This window comes from Cotesia glomerata, linkage group LG4 (assembly GCF_020080835.1).
Source record: "Cotesia glomerata isolate CgM1 linkage group LG4, MPM_Cglom_v2.3, whole genome shotgun sequence".
NCBI lineage: Eukaryota > Metazoa > Arthropoda > Insecta > Hymenoptera > Braconidae > Cotesia > Cotesia glomerata.
Window position 1 is genome coordinate 2,877,985 of NC_058161.1, and position 19,508 is coordinate 2,897,492.

The 19,508-nt window shown below is 27.1% G+C and overlaps 1 protein-coding gene across 2 annotated transcripts in view; it reads left to right on the plus strand.

Annotated features, from left to right (window-relative positions):
- The first annotated feature begins 4,676 nt into the window (after positions 1-4,676).
- LOC123263744 (apoptosis-stimulating of p53 protein 2) overlaps positions 4,677-19,508 on the plus strand; it is a 144,767-nt gene continuing 129,935 nt past the window's right edge. For both annotated transcript variants that reach the window (XM_044726719.1, XM_044726720.1), the window contains exon 1: positions 4,677-5,556. The gene's annotated coding sequence lies outside the window, so the exon portion shown is untranslated. The remainder of the gene's footprint in view (positions 5,557-19,508) is intronic.

The window sequence follows — 19,508 nt, forward strand, 5'->3', positions numbered from 1 at the left end:
CTCCAGTTGAGTAAGGAGGACCAAAACAAGCCTCCAGGCTACTATCATTCCGATAATCTTTTATTTTTAGGGATAAAAATAAAACACTGATACTGATACGCATCAATACGTCCTTAAGGACTCGTTGTTGTATCTTTATCTTTATCTAGATTTTATTGGATTTGTGTGTTCATTTTATGCACAGGATAATACCTATAGGTATATTAATAATGTAATCACCGCACCTACTCAAGCCAACTCCGTAAATGGGAGTGGAGCATCAGATCAGAGAAAGTGTGCAAGAAAGATACTGATATTGTAAGCTTTCTTCAAAGAGAATATAGAATAAGAACACCCACTAAGATTTAATCGTCGAGTTACGCCAAATTTATCTTTAGCTCCGCATTTATAGGCTAAGATTATTTTACTTTGAAAGTTTTGTTGGTTTTTTGGTTTTTGTTTGCAATTTTAAGGATTATTTTGATATTAAACGCGCTAAATTTTATAAAAATAGTCAGAAATTTTTAGTAAAAATATTTGTGTTGAAAAATAACGAAAATTTTTTTTTATTGTATTATTATTGCATTAATAGATTTTTTTTATTATTAAAATGTAAATTTTTTAATTTTTATATCATTTTTTTTTTTAAAGAGAATATTTATTTTTTTAATTTTGCTTTGAGAGTTTTGTTGGTTATTTGGTTTTTGTTTGCAATTTTAAGGTTTATTTTTGGATTTTTTTTTTTATTAAATGCGCTTATTTTTATAAAAATAGTCAAAAATTTTAAGTAAAAATATTTGTGTTGAAAAATGACCAAAAAATTTCTTTTTTTATCTATTGTTATTGTATTTATGGATTTATTTTATTTAAAGAAATTAAAAGTGTTAAATTTACCGGTATGATTTTTTTTTAAAGATAATATTTATTTTTTTTAATTTACTGAAAAGAAAAAAATATTTTTGATCTTACAAAATTATTTTGAAGAGAAAAAGTTGGCTTAATTCCGGAATTTTTCTTAGTATTAGTAAATAAAAATTCGAAATTTGAAAATTAAAGAACTTATAATTGATTGAAAAGAAAAAATCTCGGTTTTTTTTTTTTTTTGATTATTTTTTTATTAAACGCGCTTATTTTTATAAAAATAGTAAAAATTTTTGCGTAAAAAAAATTTTTATGAGAAAATTTTGTTAAATTTTTAATACTTTTTTGTGGTGATTTAAAGAAATTAAAAGTGTTAAATTTGCCAGTATGATTTTTTTTTTAAAGACAATATTTATTTTTTTTAATTTACTGAAAAGAAAAAAATATTTTTAATTTTACAAAATTATTTTAAAGAGAAAAAATTGGCTTAATTCAAGAATTTTTCTTATTATTAGTAATTAAAAATTCAAAATTTAAAGATTAAAAAATTTCTAATTGATTTTAGAGAAAAAATCTCGGAAAATTGTTTTAAAGAATTAAATTATTTTTAAGTTAAGAAACAAATTTTTTAACTAAGAAATTTTTCTTAGTTTTGATAAATTTTTGATCTGATTTTTTAAGGCAGTTAAAAATTTTTTTTTCTGGGTTAAAATAGGAAAAAATAACAAATTTTTATACTTTAAATTCTAAAACGTATTTGAGACTTATTTTTGATGGGACAAAAAATAAGAGAAATCGGAGAATTGTTGGTATTCTTGAAACAAGTCAGTAATATCTTGAATGAATGTCACCTTGTATTTTATTCCACGAATAAGGAATAGTTGAATGAAATTTTATTTATTTATTTTGTTTAAAAGTAATAAAATGCTTCGTAAAATTTTTAAAAGAAAGTTCCATCTAATAAATTATGAAGAAAAAAGATTAAATTCTAAAAAATATCCCAAAAAAAAATCTGCTTTAGGGCTTCATTTCTCCGAGCCAAAAAAAAAATGATTGCGGTGATGAATCATAAGTCATGAAAAAAAGGCTTTCACCCTCGGTTTAAAATTACTCGTTAAATTCCTCTCAACCGCAGTCGAATCTTTCCCCAAAAAATAAACAAAGCCCGGCAAGAGCAAAAAATAATAAAACTCGGCAATCATAACTCCAACAAAAAGACATTTTGTAAAGAGCAAAGAGGGTTATTGTTAGCGGTCGATTGTCGTCAAGTCAAACAAATAACAAGAGCAAACCTTTATTGTGCATGTACACATCCACACAAATATCCAAATGACTGCCTCCGAAACCCACAACCTTTATCACTGCAACCAGGATTTTGCCTTAATTTCAAAAGAACAATTAATGGAGTCATACTTGATAAAGATTTTTAGAATTAGCAAAATTTTAAATCATTAATTATGAACCTTAATTTTAGAATTACGGTAAAAACATGGGTCGTATAAAAAAATTTTGTAGATAAAAATTCAAAATTTAATTTTCTGAAAAAAATGTAAATAATTCAAAAATCGGGTTTTATTTAGAATATTTTCGGGATATCTATTGAAATTTTCAACATTAATTTTTTTAGGCATCTAGATAGTCACGGGGAAGGGGAAGGGAAAAATTTTTTCGGTTAAATGTTCGAAGAAAAATTTGTGTCAGGATTTTTGCCTTAATGTTAAAATAACAATTAATGGTGTTAAATTTTTTATATCAAGGTGAAAATATTGGTCGCATAAAAAAATTTTAAAATAAAAATTGTTAAATATTTAATTTTCTAAAAAAAATGTCTTATAATTTCTTCTTAGGACCAATAACAAATCCTTAATTTAAAAATAAAAATTTGTATAATTACCAAAAATTTGAATCATTTATTTTGTAATTACGCACTGATAGAAAGATTTAGTACAGAGTACTAAATTGATTTAGTAACAAAATTTTTATTCATTTATTTTGGAGAAACAAATATTTTGTACCCATCAATATTATTTGTTACAGCTTAATAAATTATTTCTTTATATGAACAAAGCCTTATTACATGGAAATAAATATTTAGTTCTACCAAATAATATTTAGTAACAGGTACTAAATATTTCTTTTTTATTCACTAACTTAGATTATTTTATTCAGCTCGATTTTGGGAGATTTATTAAACCTTTAAAAACACACATACTTCCAATAAATATCTTCTATTTATGTCTTTTCTCAGTGCACGTAAAAAAGTAAACTATAATAAATAACAGTCGATTTATAATAAGTAATGATCAACTGCTAAAAATTACCATTTTAAACAGTAAAATTGTGATTTTACTATTCACTTTATAATATTTACCATTTAAACGTTACAATTTACTCTTTACATGGAAGAAAATACTATTTCCAACAGTAATATTCACTATGTAAATGCTAAAACTGTTAAAGTATAATAATTAAGAATTCAGACTTTGGTATTTATCATTTCGTACCTAAAAAATGATCTTATGATATGTAAAAAGTATAAAATAAAGTCAGTAAATTTCTAATACAAGCAACGTCAATATTTACAAAGTAAAATGGTAAATTTTAAACGCAACGCTAAAAATCAAACTGTAATTATTGACTTGCTTGTACTGGTAAAATGTATATTTTAAAAGTATAATTTTTACTGTTTCAAATGTTAAATTCTCCCAGAGTGAGACCCCCTTCTCTTTTATCTGAGTTCCCCTTCTCCTCATAATATGAATTATATATTGAAATGGCAATTTTTACTGTTTGAAACTGTAATGTTTTAAGATGCAAGAGTCGTTATTTACTATAGTGACAGCTACTAATCACTTATTTTGGATATTAAATTATAAATTGTGGCTTTTATACTTTCTACATTAAGTTCTGTAATATTTATATTTTTGCCACCCCGATGCCCGTTTTACTGTTTGAAACTAGAAAAATTAACCGGAACCCGAGTGAATATTACAGTTTAATTTTTTCCGTGAGGAGTTTAGATTACATTTTTTAATTTGTCTATTATTAATGTGTTAAAAACTTGTTTAATTTTAAATTTTATAAATGTCTCAAACGAAAAAATATAATTTAATGAGATTCTTTTCTTTATAATACATTATATTTTTACTTAAAATTATTTATTTTAATTATTTTTATTTATTTTAAGTTAAAAAGTTATGTTACACGCTAAAATTAGTTAAAAAATTAATTTTTTTGATACCAATAAACGATTTATTGAGTAGCAATAAATCATTTGTTAAATACTACTAAATATTTATTTGGTGGAACTAAATGGGCTTTAATAAATGATTTAGTACCTATTACTAAATATTTGGTAATGAAAGGTTTGTTACTAAATCATTTAGTATCTGTTACTAAATCTTATTAAATAGAACTAAATCCATCTACCAGTGCGGTAAAAATCATGATCTATTTTTTGTAGAAAATTTAATTTTCATTTTCTACTTTTTTATAGGCTCAATATCTAAAAATAAATTCCTAAAATTTCTAAATTTTGGCAAAAATCACATAACAATACACAATATACAACTCCCCCCTGAGCGCCTGTTAGTCTCCCCCCTGGCAGCCTCTACCTTAGTTAACCTGCCAGTGGCGGCAGCACCTGGGGCATAACAGACGTAGATTGCTTTAATTTGAATAGTTCCAACGCGGGCTTTCTATTGGCGGTTTCTCCTGTACCTTGACTCCGATTGGCCGCGGATTAAGCCTTAAATATTTCTTGTTTTACGCTCGACGGGTGAGCACACGCTATTGTGTATAGTGTAACTCGACAGTGCTCGAACTGTGGTGATCGTGTTGCGCTGCTTCAGTTCAACTTACCTCGGCTCCACGAACGGCCGGCGGACATTTTGTACGCGAGTGCCCGCGTTTGGAAAAAACCCCGAAGTCTTATCCAATCTTTTGGGAATCCCCGATTTTTTGGAGTCAATTTTCCATTTTTGAAGTTCAATTTTATAATTGTATTTTTTGAAATTAAAATTTTGGAATTTTATTGAATTTAAAGACAAATTATCGATCGTTTGTTGCTAATATTTGTTGCAACTCTGAATTGTAAAGCTTGTGTTGGTTTTTTGAACTCCTGACCGTTGGTCTGGATACCCGTTTCGCGGATGCTGGAATCTCTTAAGCGCCTGCGCTCTTTAAGCATTTTTAAATAAACGAAAACCGCTGGACCGGCTGAAGACTGTGCAATCTGTATATATCTGTCGGGATATATAATATATAATATATGTGTGTATGTATGTTGTAACCGTTTTCTCCGATTGGCGATCTTGCTTCTTGCTTCTTCAGCTTGCTCATCTTCAGTTCCTCTTCTTCAGTCTTCAGTCTTTAGTCTTTACTCTTCGGTCCTCGCAATTTTAAATTGCTCCAATGGCGCTTTTCAGATTTAATGTTAATGTGTTTAATGGTTAAATTTAGTTGGACCCCTGCGACACTGATTTAATTAACCGAGGAATTTTATTTTTATACTTGGTGAATATTTTGTGATTTTGTGGTTTTTTTTTATAATTATTTTAATTGCTGTTTTGTGGTTGGTATTTTTGTTGTTTGGTGATTTATGTTCAGTGCACGGTGATTGCTTGTTAACATATTAGTGTGTCACGGTGGTTTATTGATTATAAAATCTGGATTATACGGGGGAGTCGGCTTTCAATTTGTTGGTTCATAGCAAAGGTAAATATTTTTTTTTTTTTACTTGCTTTTTAAATTATTGTGGGGAGAGATTTAAATTGAAGTTATCATCAAACAATAAAAAAATTTTTTTATTGAAGCAATTTTTATATTAAAAAAATTTTAATAAAAATATTTATGTTAAAAAAATTAAGTGAAATTCTTTAAAAATAATTTTTTTTGTTATTTAATTAATAAAATTAATTATTGTATTGTTTAAATTAAAATTGTTCAATTTAAAACTTTTTTTTTAAATCAAAAATTTTTGTAAAATATTTTTTTGCTCCAATTTATTTTTTTTTTATTAGTTAAATTATTTATAAAAATTTAGATTTTTTTATTTTTTTACAATTCAAATTTTTTTTTACAATAAATTATTAATTTTTTTTTAACTAAGTGAAAATAAGTGCACTTAAAATTATTATGACAATAGATTTCAATTGAAATTATCATCAAACAATAAAAAAAATTTTTTTATTGAAGCAATTATTATAAAAAAATTAAATAAAAATTTTTATATTAAAAGAATTTAAAAATTTTAAGTGAAATTTTTTAAAAATAATTTTTTTTTTGTTATTTAATTAATAAAATTAATTATTGTATTATTTAAATTAAAATTATTTAATTTATAAAAAAATTATTTAATTTTTAATTTTTAGTTTAAGATCCGAAATTTTTGTAAAATATTTTTTTGCTCCAATTTATTGTTTTTTTTTTTATTAGTTAAATTATTTATAAAAATTTGCATTAGATTTTTTAATTTTTTACATTTAAAAATTTTTTTAATATTTTATTTTTTACAAAAAATTATTTATGTTAGTAATTATTTTTATGAGATAAATACAAAATTTAGAATATAAATTTTTATTAGCAGCAATAAAAAATAATTACTTCACAAAATATGTCTTAAAAATCAATAATTTCAACTTAAATGACAATTAGAATCATTGGTTCTAAAATAACTAACAAAATTAGCCATGTGATAAAACATAGTTTGATTTTAAATGACTATAATAAATATTTACGAGCCTTAATAACTAATATTTAATGACAAAAATATTTAAAACCTCAAAAACAAATTCAGAATAATGACAGTGACTCTCTTCTTGCATAATTGACAGTAATGTCAAAAAACTATTTAACCAAGCGCTATCTTAGATCTCCGATCTCCGATCTATGATCTATGATCTAGGCTCTTAGGGAGGCGTTGACATAAATGACTGTTATCTTTATCCTTAGTGAACATTTAATTATAATCAAGAAAATAATTTTGACGAATTTCATCTTTTTGATTTGAGTAAAAAAATTCTTAAGAAATTTTTGTTGATTCAAATTAATGTTTTTGTTTTTCAAGTAGAATTTTCAAGTTCAACTTATTACAAAGTCTGACAAAAATTTGAATTTTTTATTCACTACGGAAATTAACTCGGTTAGTTTTTGATTTAGTTATTAAAATTTATTTAATCAGGATAATAATTCAAACTAATTAAGAAATTCTTAATTAATGTACAATGTTATCTAAATTAGAGGTTTACACTGAGAGAACAAATTTCTTCTTAAAAATATGAGTATTATTGTGATTAGAAATTTATTTGTTGGAAATTTTTTTTTTAGCTGAAGAAATTAAAATTTTTTTTCATAGTAACTTTCTTGTTGGAGAAAATTTGTCTAGATTTCGAAAAAAAAAAAAAAAAAAAAAAAACATTTTTCGATAGATAACTTGAGAATTTTCATTAAAAATTATTTTTTACCAAATCTAGAAAATCTTCTTTCAACAAAAAAGTTAGTTTAAGAAAAATTTTTATTTCTTAAGCTAATAAATAAAATTGCACAGTAAAAATTTTTGCGTAAAAAATTTTTGTATTAAAAATGTTGGATTCTCTGAGCAAAAATAAATTCCAGTTACAAACTTTTAGTTTTATATTTTCATATTTAGATATTTAGTTCTTAGAAATATTTATTTTAGAAAAATAACGTATTTTCTTTTATTAGTTTTTAAATGTGAAAAACAAATTTAAGGCACATTTGTGCAGCTAGAATAAGAAAGCCTGTATAGGCTTGATTTTATGATCTTAGGTACTTGAGTTGTACAAAGAACTCTCTATTTTACACTGTACACACGCAGAAAAAAATTTTTTTGCTCGACGGGCAGAAAGCGTCAACTTTCGGCCCGCTGCGCTAAGCGAAGTTGCCGCTTCCTGCCTTCGTCGAGCAAAAAAATAGTATACACTCCACGGGAAGTAAATAAGAAAGCCTCAGATCACATGTTTGTTGACCTCGGCTTCGCCTCGGCCAACAATTACATGTGATCTGAGACATTTCTTATTGTTCCCTAGGTGTACTTCCCTAGGTGTGTAATATACTATTGTTAAAATAACCTAAGATATTTTCTAGTAACAAATGCATTTTTTAATATAGGGATAACAAATTATATGTTAAAATAACAAAATTTAGGTTATAGCAAGTTATTAATATGTTATAACAACAAAACAATTTGGTTACTATAGCAAAATCTTTAAGTAGATTCGACCAAATAATTCAGTTGGTATAACAAATTTTTTTGTTGAAACAGCAAAATTATTCTATTAAAATAACAAATAAATTTACATTAAATGTTACATAAAATTTTATAAGAATCCATAATTTAAAAATATGCTATAATCAGTGGTATCTGATTTGGAAAATATTTTAGCAACAAATTAGTTTTGTAGTTGCAATAAAATGATTTCGTTAGGACAACAAATTGATTTGGTGATTTAACAAACTGGTTTGTTAGTACAACTTGAAACATTTTGTTAATGCGATTAATGGATTTGTTACTATAACTAAACTCATTTGTTATTTCAACAAAATCATTTTTATGCGTGCAGTACAACCAAGTATTACGGTCTTAGTTAAGAGCGGTTGATAGTTGATTTTCAAACGAGTTTTGCTCATGAATAAGATAAAATTTTGAAAAAAAAAATGCTTCGCTCTTCGATAGATAATTAAATTACCCATCGAAGAGCGAAGCGCTTTTTTGGAAAATTTTCATTTATTTATGCATAAAATTCGTTTTAAAATTCCATAAGTTGTACAAGTATGACAGAGATACTCTCGTTTGTCCAATAGAGAGCGAGAGAAAGAAAAAATATAAACCCTTCTTAAGAAGAAAAACATGTGTTTTACTAAGGACAATACAGAGGGTTAGACCTCACAATAAAATAGTTTTTAACATTATAGTCAGTCTGCGACTAAACTCTGTCAAGTAACGACACTTCTCTCGATACGATTCCTTTTTAAATAAAGATTCTATTTGAATCACTCTATGTGGATAATAATATTGTTTTTTCACTTTATTTATTATTAATCCTATTCATAACTTCCTACAAAAAATTTAACACTTTTCTGTGTAAATTTAACATTTATTTAAATATTTAACACAAAATTTTTTGACGCAATAATGCAAAATTTTTACTGAGTTAAAAATTTCCAATAAATTAATTTCTTGTCAAAAAAATGTTAAAAAAAAAAATGAAAAGATTGAAAATTTTTTATTCAAATTATTTGAATAAATTTTTCCAAAAATATTCTTAGGACAGTAAAATGAAATTTTCCTTCACATGTAATGATAACAGTAATACCAATCATTCATACTCTACTCTCTCGAACGTGTTATCAACATTACACTACAATAATTTCCTTAGAACAGTATTATAACCCATCCCGTACGACGAATGTATAAATGTATGAATATATGTATGGTTAGTGAAGGAAAGGAATGATAATGCGGATCCCGATCCTGTTCCCGTTCCACAGTTTATCAGCTTCCTCGTTTGCTGTATAGTACCTATAGCATTACACACATATCGGGACTAAATGAAACCTAGTGGGATCGCTTGCGCTTGCGACTAAACGCCTTGTATCTTGTACCTCGAACACATACACGCGTGTAATGTGCGTATTATATCTACATTACACTACAGACTACATACACAGTACACCGGTCTAAGTGGTATCGCACAGTTATACGTGATTGATTCCGAACTATCTTCAATATCATCTCCATATCTTAGCATATTAATGACCACTTACTTAACGGAAGTCACCGGTTATCTACCGAGGACTATATAAGACCAAAATAAATAAACATAAAAACGTCTAATGAGACTTACTCTCACATTTATGAAATAAATATATTATGTATGTGTAAAAGTGTCTTCGTAATTTTTAATCGGTTGATATTTAAAACTTTCCCATGTAATAAAAGTCATGTCTTTTTTTTAATTTTTCTTATTTATTTTTTTAATTAATTTTAATCTCTGGGAATTTCTTCTCTTTGTCGGAGCTCAGTCTTGGGAAATATATATTGGAAATATTTATTCAAACTTTGTGATAAAAACATTTCGGTAATTAATTTTTATAATTTTAGTTATCTTACTATTAAATTAATTATAGATTTTTGGAGTTACTTTTTAGTTTTAATAATTACACGGAGATTATTTTGTCGTAAAGATTGATTTTTATTGTAGAAATTTTTCAAATTAACTTTATAGGTACTATTTGGATTATTCAATAAATAGAGAAAGTATTCTGATGATAAAATTAAAAATTTTTTATATTAAGTTCATAATTTTTGGTTTGATAAATTATTTTCAATAGCAATATTATAAACTTTATCATTAAATATTGGGACAATTAACCAAAAAGCATTATTGCAATTCAAAATTGACATTGTAAATTATATTATCAACTTTGTAATTCCCAAAAACATTGGATTAATAATACGTATAATTGAGACGGTAATAGTTACTATCAAAAAGTATAAAAGTCACCACCCAAGCATCCTCACTAACCATTACATATTACAAATACTTATTAATCATTGTTACACCTAAACTCCTTTAAATCTTATAAATAACTTTATCTTTAAATATAAAATAATATTTTGGTAAAAATCCATTATTTATGTTTGAATAAGTTTAATAAAATATAATAGTTGTTTATAACTGACAATTATTTATTGAGACAGTGGATTGTAAAATAAAAAATATTTCGAGTGTTTAAGAAGATGTAATTATTAAGAGTTTAAAACTTTTAAAAGAAGACATATTTTATAATCAAATGAATAAGGGTAGATTGGTAGTATTAATTTTTATCCAATAATTAACCCGCTGTTGTAATTGTTTATTTATTTAGTTTATTAAGTGTGATGTTATAATCTAGCGTCTCAACAAACTCTGTAGTATATAATTAAATAATCAGTATTTGATAAATGTTAAATAATTACAAGTGTGTAGATTTATTTTTTAAATATCATTTTTTAGTTGGAGAGTTTTTAGAATCTTAAATAGTTGGGGGTAGCATTCTGGATAGTAACCTTTGTCATTTTTTATATCAACCATTACCATTTAAATTAAAAATATTACCATTATTTATTTTCAAACCCCTTAAATAATTCATAAATAAAATTATAAGACTAATAATTTAAAAATTCTTCTACGATTTTAGATTATCATTCACATCAGTTAATTTTAAAGCAAGAATCAACCAATTGTTTATTTATTTCCTTAAAAATTAAACATATTACCAAAACTCAGCCTTCTAAAAATATTTTCACTTATAATATTTAATTTATTCAATATTTCGTTTTAATTTTTATACATTTTTAACTTCCCGCTAAGAAAATTGAAAATTTTCAAAAATCGGGAAGTTATGTTTTCACTCCGTTTTTCGAAAATCGAGTTTTCATCAGATCTCGACGTTTTGAGGTCCTAGGAAGCTTCCCTGACTATTTCCGCGGTGATGTCACCGTGTCTGTATGTATGTATGTGTGTGTGTATGTATGTATGTATGTAAATCTCACATAACTTTTGAACGGATCATCCGATTCGATCGAAATAAAAGGCGTTCTAAAGAGTTCCTTTGCCCCTAGAATCCTGATACTAATTTACAAAATTTGAGTCGATCAATTTTGAGAAATCTCAAAAATAAAATTTCCAAAAATTCGTTTTTTTTTAATATCTTTTAAACGGCTGAACCGATCAATTCCAAAAACTAATCAGCTCTTAATCTCAAAAAACCACGTCGATTGCCACCAGCTCGGTCAAAATCGGTTGATTTGTTCATGAGATATCGTTGTCGAAATAGTATATTACAACCCAAGGCCAGAAAGTTGGATTTCCTGGCGTATGGGATATGATGGCCGAGGCGTAGCCGAGGCCATCATATCACATACGTCAGGGTATCCAACATTCTGGTCATGGGTTGTATACTATTTTTCTTGCTCTCCAGCCAAAAGTACGCAACCCCGTGGAAGGGGTTTTGCAAAACCGAGGCGAAGCCGAGGTCTTGCCGGGCGTGAGGGGGACGCCGCCCGACTTTTGCAAAGCCGAGGCGAAGCCGAGGCTTTGCTGGTCGGGGCGGGTATAAAAAAAAAAATAAAAGTTAATAAATTGAAAAAAAATGTTATTTTAAACTTTACTAACAAATGCTCTGATTAAGAGTGATATCATGCACAGAATTTGTCACAAATATTTAAACTCATTCTAATTACAGAATTTATTTTTTTAAGCTGATTAAAAATTAGTTTTTAATTAGAATTCGACGGTTAAGAAAGATTGAAATTAAATTATTACAAGTTTGTAGAGTACATGGATCGTTTTATAAACATTGCTTTACTAACTATCAAAATATAAAAAAAAGCAAATAAAATTCACAAAACTATTATGTTTTATTTTTTAAACTTTTTATATAAATTATTTGTGCAGTATTATTATTAAATAGTTCATTAACAATGATCGAGTTAAATAGTATATTACACACCTAGGGAAGTAAAGTAAGAAATGTCTCAGATCACATGTAATTGTCGGCCGAGGCGAAGCCGAGGTTGACAAACATGTGATCTGAGGCTTTCTTATTTACTTCCCGTGGAGTGTATAATTTTATTTTTTTGCTCGACGAAGGCAGAAAGCGGCACTTTCGTTTAGCGTAGCGGGCCGAAAGTTGACGCTTTCTGCCCGTCGAGCAAAAAAATTATTTTTATTTTTTTGACATTTTTTGGTTAGTTTATGCGCTGAAATGTTACATACAGACGATGTTGTGACTGTTATATATACAGTTGAAACTCGCTGTATAGGCCGGTCGCGCCACGAAAATGCGAAAGAAAGCGAGATTCTGTGCTGCCGAGCCAGAAAATATGCGTAGCGCGCATGCGTTAGAGCAGGCCATAAAAGTTGCTCTTCCTGGAGTAAATTGCTGCCAGGAAGAGCGTACTTTCGGCTAGGAGAGCAAGAAAAAAATAAAAAAAAAATGTTTTTTTCAGAATTTCTATGAAATTTTTAGTCTGACCAGTTTACGCTCAAAGACTTTTCAAAGAACCTAAAAAACTACGTTGAATGCCGTAAACCGCGAGAAAATTGGTTAATTCATTTAAAAGTTATTGCGGTTTGAAAACTCAAAAAATAGTGTTCTATAAAACTTCCATTAGCCTTTTGAGCTCGAAGAGTTCAAAAGCACAGAACAGCGATTTATTTGAGCTCGGAGAGCTCAAAATTACACAAAAATTCTATTTTTGAGCTCGAAGCGCTTAAAAAATAAGTGAATTGTTGAGCACTTAGGTATGAAGGTAGCGGGAAATTGCAGGGATGGCCTTTAGGGTCAACCGTTTTCCTAATATTTTTTAAAATTTTTAAGAATTCTTCTACAATTTTTTATTATTAAAACTTAAAATTTAATATCACAGACATAATTATTAAATTACCTTCTTATAAACATAAATTCTCAATAATAAAAATTTAATCGCGGACATAAAATAGATTTATAGAAAAATTCTTCAACCCAAAACTAAAAGCCGTCGTATTAACCCGAAAAATCTATTTAATTGTCGTAATTTATGAGTATGAATAAAGAATTCAAAATATGTAATAAAATAACGGTGTTATGAGTACACAGCGCTTAGTAAGCGAGGTTGTTATTAAATTTGGAGACGGATTTGTTATAAAAAATGCAAATGAGCTCGAGCGAATAAGTAGAGTCGAGAAAGTAAAAAATGTTTTATAAAAATATATAAAATATAAAATAAGGCGGGAGGCAATCGAGCGCATTCTTGAGCTCGCGATGGAGGGTCTAGTCTGTGTGTTTTTAACGCGCGAACGTTGAGAGGAGTTTCAAGGTTACATGATCCGCCGGCGAGTCGTCGCTCGAGGTCGTGCCTCGCAAGATCTCCGCCGTGACTTTTCTTCTCGCTGAGGAGCGTAGATGGTACAGAGTAGAGCCACAATCGCGGACTACGGCCATCCTCTTCTTCTTCTCTTCTTTTCTCTTCTTCGAACATTACAGTACATTACATTATACATTATTCTCTTATATCTACTGCGAGTGCTTATACATATATATGTATAGCAAGAGAGCTTGGCTCTTTTCAACAATAACGATATACCGCTCCGACTTTTTATTATTTATTTTTGTTTACGTTTTTTCAACGGCAGCAATCATTAAAGTACATAGATCTCGTGTGTACTCGGCTATATTTATATAAATATTCTTACAAGTGCAACTCATAACTTTAATGTTGCAAAAAAATAATGCACCAATTTCTTTAAATACATGTGTGTTTTTTTTTTTTTTTTTTTTTTTTTTTTTTTTGTGCAAATATATATCCTTCCGCTCTGAAAAATTTCATAACTTTCACAAAGAAAATAGAGAAATTGAAACAACTGAAATATCTTCATTTTTTTTTTTTAATTTGAAATATTAACTTCAATATAAAGAAATATGAAGTCAGTATATAATTACAAGTAAACTTTTTTTTACTTATTAAATAATTAATTAAAGTTTGTAACTATTTATTATATTTTAAAAAAAAATTTGACGGGAATATTTAAACAATTTTTAATAAAATATTATTTTGTTTCGAAATCTAGTTGAGAAATTTTAACGTAAAAAATTAAGAATAATTAATTATTGACATTATTACGCTAATTAAATAAAATTAATTATTGTAATATTACTGAAATTAACTTTTATTGAACTATTAAATAAATATGATTAGATTGGAAAGATATTGTCATTTTTCTGATAAAAATAGTATTACTTATTTTTCCATCGCTTGCTAAGTATTTTATTGGTGATTCAAAAATCGGGTTTTATTTTGAATATTGTCGGGAATATTGAAATTTTCAAGATTAATTTTTTTAGGCTGCGAGAATGAAGTGACTTTAATGAATTTTTAAGATTAATTACCGGAATAAATAATTATTAAATCGAAATAATTTTATTTTAGTTTCTTAAAAGTTTATTCACCTCTCAGGAGATTTATTTTCAAAAAAATACCAACAAAATTTATAAAAATTTTATGTACAGACAGAGCCTGAATATTTTAATAGTAATATAGATTTTTAATTTATTTTTTCGATAAATCAATTGACTAATTATATTGACAACAAATAACTATTTTAGATAGTCACTTAGATTGTACTTGATGGAAAATTTTTTCGGTTAAATGTTCGAAGAAAAAAACAATTTTTAGTCGAGGATATTGCTCTGTTTTCTTTTTAATTTTTTTTAGTTTATTCATTAGTAATTTTTGTAGCCAGGATTTTTGCCTTAATTTTAAAGTAACAATTAATGGTGTTAAATTTTTGATATTAAGGCGAAAATATTGGTCGCATAAAAAATGTTTAAAATAAAAATTGTTAAAAATTTAATTTTCTAAAATAAATGTCTTATAATTTTTTCTCAGGACCAATAATAAATCCTTAATTTAAAAATATAGATTTGTATAATTATCAAAAATTTGAGTCATTAATTACAAATCTTAATTTTGAAATTACTGTAAAAATATTAGTCGTAAAAAAATCATGACAATTTTTTTTTAGAAAATTAAATTTCCTACAACTTTGACAACAAATAACTATTTTAGATAGTCATTTAGATTGTACTTGATGAAAAATTTTTTCAGTTAAATGTTAGAAGAAAAAAACAATTTTCAGTCGAGGATATTGCTCTGTTTTCTTTTTAATTTTCTTTAGTTTATTTATTAGTAATTTGTGTAGCCAGGATTTTTGCCTTAATTTTAAAGTAACAATTAATGGTGTTAAATTTTTGATATTACGGCGAAAATATTGGTCGTATAAAAAAATTTTGAAACAAAAATTGTTGAAAATTTAATTTTCTAAAAAAAATATCTTATAATTATTTCTCAGGACCAATAATAAATCCTTAATTTTAAAATAAAGATTTTTATAATTACCAAAAATTTGAATCATTAATTACGAATCTTGATTTTGTAATTACGGTAAAAATATTAGTCGTAAAAAAATCATAAGGCAATTTTTTTTTAATAAATGAAATTTATAAAAGAACAAAAATATAAAACTCTACAGATTTCCATCGTATAATAAAATATAAGAATACTCAAATGACCAAAGTGCTTGACTTAAAAATCTTAAGCTTAAAGTCTCGCAGTAAAGAATAAAATAAGCAATTATTTCGGGCGTTAAAATAAACGCTGCTTAAATACCCGACATAAAATAAATATATATGTTACAGACCATTAGCATTGAGCGGGCAAAATGGAGTTCTCGGAGTTCCAACATTCCAGCAAGTTATTCGATCGCAACATTGCGTGTTATTTGCCGCAATTTTGTGCCCTATACACACACATAAATATAGTAGTGTTTGCACTTTGCACAATAATATATACACACTGCTAACATCCAAACATCGAAACATTGAAACGTGCAACATACAACATACAACATAAAGCATACTGTATTAAGCATATATGCTGAAAAGACATCTTTACCCACTCGCGAAAGAGCGAAAGAGACCGGAGTAGACAATGAACCTCATAATGACGCTTTTCCGTTCTGAATCCCATAAGTGCAAGCGTCGTAGCAATGCTCGTGCGAAATTACCGCCTCTAAAGTATGAACCCTTCCTATATAATACTACTATATTACTATACTACTTTACTACTGCTATATATATATATATATATATATATATATATATATATATATATATATATACATATATATATATATATATATATATATATATATATATATATATATATATATATATATAATACAGCTCCACTCTCGTTCACACTATCTGTATCTGTTCAGACTGGATCCGTTTTTCATCCTTTTGCATTACGCTTATCTTCTTTTGCCACTGCAATTAAATCCCATGGGAAGAAACTGTAGATAATACTTTTCTAAAATTATTTTTATTCTTGCATTATTATTATCTATATTATTAAGAGAATAAGAAAAATTTTCTCTCCAGGATAGTAATATGATAAAATTGGTTTTTTTAGTGAAATTTAGTATCATTGCAAAGGTCTTGACTTGAATTTATGCCTTTTCAAGATTTCATATAATTCTCACCGATAGTCAATTTATAATGATAAGTATTCAGGCTGCATTCAAAAATGCTTTATCTCTAAATACATAATTAAGAAATGACCTTGTATCTTGTGAACTATTGACATTTTTAAAGATATAAGCTCATCCTGACATTACACTCATCGAGACCTTTCATTTGAGTACCCACATCAATTTTTCATACATTTATATATTTTATATATATGTTGAAACACTAAATTTTTGCTTGATTTAAAAATTTAATTATTCAGACCATTAAACCTCGCGGATAAGAAATAATCGCCTAAACTTCTAGAAATTGGGATTCGCTGCTCTGGAATACTCCGCTCTCGTGAACCAATGAATGTCTTTGTCTTTAGATGAATTTATTAGTTTTAGACAGAAGTTCTCACGCGTGCCAGTTAACTTGCTTTAATTACTTACAATTTTTAACTGCAAAGATGACCCTTCGTCCTTGATTGACCCTTTTGGCAGGTTGCAGGTAGTCGTGGTAAAGAGGTGTTGGTATTTTCAACAATAAATGGTGATTGGCGACAAGGATTATAACAAACTTAACTTTATTTCACCAAATCAACACTTAAAATATAAACTTGTAGTATTTCGGTAACGCAATTCAACGAAAGGGGAAATACTTGTAAAAATAGGACACTTATACTTAGGATTATAACTAATTAAATATTAATGAATAAACGTGGTGAATAATCACCTAATCCAAAATAATAAAATTAATAGAAATGATATAAAATATTATTTCAATGGATAATAAACTTTTAGAGATTTAGTGAGTTTTTGGTAAGTAGTCACCTAATAGTAGTAATAGTAATTTATAAGATTTTACTAAGAAAAATCTAGCGTGGTGGTTGACACCGGGGGATAGATCGAAGTGTCGGTCAATGCTCAGGTTTTGAGGTTCGTAATCGCTCTTTCCCTCCTCGTGTCGTCCTGTGACGTCACGGGGGCTACACATTAATTTAGCTAGTGTCGGTAACGAAAATCTCGGGTGGTAGTTCGCCAGGCTGATAAAATCGGGACATTTTGTAGTGTCTCAATGTGTATATGAAAAATATATCAAAATGGATGTGGGTACTCAAATGAAAGCTCTTGATGAGTGTAACATCGGGATGAGCTTATATCTTTAAAATAAATATTATATAATTAAGAAATGACCTTGTATCTTGTGAAATATTGACATTTTTAAAGAAATAAGCTCACCCCGACATTACAATCATCGAGACCTTTCATTTGAGTACCCACATCAATTTTTCATATATTTATATATTTATATATATTAGGATGTGCCAAAATGTAACTCCCGTGAAGAACCTTTTAAAATTGGAATTTTGAGTTCCGCTTTTAACAGGGGCTGCGTTTGGGCATTTTCTGAGATATTTTGGAGTGAGACGATGTATTTGATTTTCATAGAATTTTTTAACAGAAGCTTAGTTTGGGCACTTCCGGCTAAATTTTGAATTTTCACCGCTTTAAATATGCGCGAAAATATGATTTCAATCCATAAGTGTTATTATTTCACAATAGTAATAACTATTTAATAATAATTTGACTTAGATTATTATATTGAAACGAGTCAATACTTTAATTAAAAATTTTAATGCTCAAAAATGTACAATAAAATTAAATTATTCATGTAAGAGTAATAAATTGAAAATTAAATGGAATTTAATGTGTATTTTTTTTAATGTTACCGTTTAACGGGCTATAACTTCGAAAATAGTCGTTCTACAGTCTTCGTTCAAAGAGATATTTTTGTAGAGAATTTGATTTCCTACAAAAGCCATAAGAAGGTTTTTCGAAAAAAAATTTTTTTAATAACGAAAAGTCCACTTGAAACAAAAAAAAAATTTTTCCTGTATTATTTAAATGGGAAATCGAATTTTTTGATGAGCTAAGCCGCTATTGGACTTAAAACCTTTAGCTCAGTGGCATAATTTTTTATTTTCTATATATAACCAGATTTTCTGGTATAGCAGTAAAAAAAAAAATATCGCCTAAAAATGACACACCCTAATATGTATATATGAAAAATATATCAAAAGTGCATGTGGGTACTCAAATGAAAATTCTTGATGAATGTAACATCAGGATGAGCTTATATCCTTAAAAACATCAATATTTAAGAAAGTACAGTGCAATTTAACAAAATCCACTATTTAATAAAACAAAATTTTATTTATTTATATTTCACAAGTCACGGCAGTCACATAGTGACTGCAAGGTTGCCAGTTACTATTATTGACTTAAAAAATAATTTAATAATAATAAAATGTCTAGACTATTGTACCAGTAAAAGATAAAATATTAATTTTGCAATAAGAAAGAATTCTAAATGTCAAATTGAGCGCACAAGTACTAGCCAATTTCACGATGTAGAAAACGCGAATCATTTCCCCGTATTATTATACCCGTAAAAAATAAAATTAAAATTTATAAAAAATTGGATAGTGGATAGTAAATAAAAAGGCGGTATTACCGAAGCATTAAGTTTGCGTGGGAACGGATTAATTTATGTATCGATAAACGGATTATCCCAGCAGCGCATTCTATCCCTATCCTATATCCCATATG